Here is a 2,603-nt window from a genome sequence, read left to right as displayed (position 1 = left end):
TTTTGATCTGATAATTTCGATTTTCGGCCTTCCATAAGTGAATTTACCAACGAGAATTAGTCTGCATTCGTCTGCCATGACACCATAGTAGTCTTCAACCTTAAAAATCACCGCTGGAATGCCGTTGTGAGTCGTGTGCCTAACGACGACGAGAGAGCTAGGTTTAGCCATCGCCGGAGTCGCCGGGCTTTACAGAGCTGCCATATAGTTCGTGTTTTGTTGTTCTGTTGCAGGGGTTGTGTTCGTCTCATCAGGAGGCTTCGATTGGTCTTCAGCACGCGCCGGAAGGGGCACTGCCGGCCGGCACATGGTGGGGGAGCGTATGTGCACGCGAGGGAAATTGGGATATTCTGTAACAATATATTATTATTATTATTATTTTTTCATTTGTTTCTTTTAATTGGTCATATGTTATTTAATTGCTGACTTAAACTACATGCAGTTAGGGGTGTTCATGGTTCGGTTTGGGTTGGTTTTTTCCTAAAAAGAAACTAAATCAAGTAAGTCGGTTTTTCAAATTTTGGAACCAAACCAAACCAATTAAGTCGGTTTTTTATCGATTCGGTTTTTGTCGGTTTTTCGGTTTTTTTGATTATTTATCGGTTTTTTGTTAAATATGAGACATACACTACCAAACGCATATTACGGCGACTACATTTTTAACGTAACACTATCAAACTTATTGCTCTTTGAGAAATTTATCATTTACCAATATATATTGATGATAATTGACTCAAATAGTGATAAATAATTTAAGCACTCAATTAAAAATCGATTATTTTTAACATGAAATAAATTATTGTACTTAGCAATCAAACTAGAAGGCAAAGAATTAGATTATTATAATAACAAAGAACTAGACTAAAAATACAAATGACTAATATGTACCATAAAATTTCAGAAACTTTATATAAAAACATACATATATATAGGTGTAATAATAAATTTATATAGCTACTTTTATAGTCGGTTTGGTTCAGTTTTTTTCGGTATTTTTTTTATTAAAACCAAAACCAAATCAAATTTGATCGGTTTTTAAAATTTAAAACCAAAACCAAACAAAACCTAAAAAGTATCGATTTTTTTAGTCGGTTTGGTTCGATTTTTATGAAAAAAAACATGCAGTGGAGAGAAACTAAAAGAAAATAATATTGGCCCATGCAGGTCTCGAACCTGCGACCTTCGCGTTATTAGCACGACGCTCTAACCAACTGAGCTAATAGGCCTTGATGCCTCGAAGATTGGGTTCTCAATTTATCATTGTAAAGTAAGAATTTTGCCAAACCAAAGCCATAAGCCTAACGAATTCTTGATCTTTTACATTTCAAATATAAAAATATAAAAATTTGAATTTTTTTTTAAAATGCATTAAAGTTTTGAATAAAGAAAACGTGGGCATGAGCAGGAGTAATGCATAATAATATATTAAGTCACCGAGTTATCAACCAGAAGACAAAAATATATTGTGCAAATTGAAGTTAATACTCTAAGCAAAATACAAAAGACATCACAGAACACAAAGGGGACTTCAAGACAAAAAACGTGCATGACATGGAAAAGCTGCAGAAGATGCCGAAGTAGGAAATCCATGTGAATGTTATATTTTGAACTCTAAGATGCATAAGTTTTTGTAGTTTTAGTCGTTTGTTTCCTCCCAAATGTATGATCAGAAGCTATCGCACTTCCATTTTAAGAAAAGTAACTGAATTAACTCAAGGCTATGGTCTATCGCGCGTCAATGAAGTGGTATGAAATTTATGCAAAAAAATTACAATTTAAATTCCTACTAACACAAAATACTAGGGGATGTTTTCCCTTTTAATTGTGTAAGCTCATAGGCGGGTTCATGATTTAAATTTAATGTGTTCAGCTTTTAAGAATTTTAGCATTGAACTCAATGTACTACTATTAATTATGGGTTCAAATCTAATTCTTGTTGAGATTTTAATAAGTTTTTACATATAAATCCATACTCTGTGTCGTAAGTTATGAGTTCAGTTAAACCCGTAGTCGAAAGGTTACATCTGCCCCTGTGCTTTAATGGAAAGAGTTATTTGGTACATGTTGGTAGACTTAGCAAGTACCAGTGAAATAGTTAAAGTACGCTTAAGCAGGCTCAACACCATCTTTTTTACATATAGAGAGATTTTTGGGCCAATACTTGTAAAATCTGAAAACAAACAGCTTAGAAATATGCCATCATAATATCATAGTATATAATACAAGTATACAACATTTAGCTGATGAGGTGATTCGTGTAGCATTCTTCGCTACAAGAAGATACACCCCATGTACAGATCTCAGCAAGAAATAGTGACAAGCACCAGAAACCCTTGGAAGAAGTCTCTTATGTATGTATGTGTGTGTCTTCAGATCTTCAGAAGCTAGAATGTTATCTAGCAATACAAAAATTGAGTAGATTTTGCATATGCTGAAAACTCTTGTTGTAAGTTATGGTGAATCTCTGTGTGAGGTTAATTGATCATAGGCTGTGGAGGAGCGCCTTTTTGCAAGATGGAGGTTGTGTGCCTAAATAAGAACTGCCTCTCCGGAGTCAGGAGAAATGGTGCAACAATCGGTCAGTCCTGCATCTAAATTCACAT

The 2,603-nt window shown here is 34.3% G+C and overlaps 1 non-coding gene across 1 annotated transcript; it reads right to left on the bottom strand.

Annotated features, from left to right (window-relative positions):
• Positions 1–1,152: 1,152 nt before the first annotated feature.
• On the bottom strand, positions 1,153–1,226 carry TRNAI-AAU (transfer RNA isoleucine (anticodon AAU)). Its single transcript has one exon. It is a non-coding gene; the product is annotated as a tRNA-Ile (tRNA).
• Positions 1,227–2,603: the final 1,377 nt, after the last annotated feature.

Source organism: Nicotiana tomentosiformis, chromosome 4 (genome assembly GCF_000390325.3).
Source record: "Nicotiana tomentosiformis chromosome 4, ASM39032v3, whole genome shotgun sequence".
Lineage (NCBI taxonomy): Eukaryota > Viridiplantae > Streptophyta > Magnoliopsida > Solanales > Solanaceae > Nicotiana > Nicotiana tomentosiformis.
This window is presented reverse-complemented; position numbering and strand designations above follow the sequence as displayed.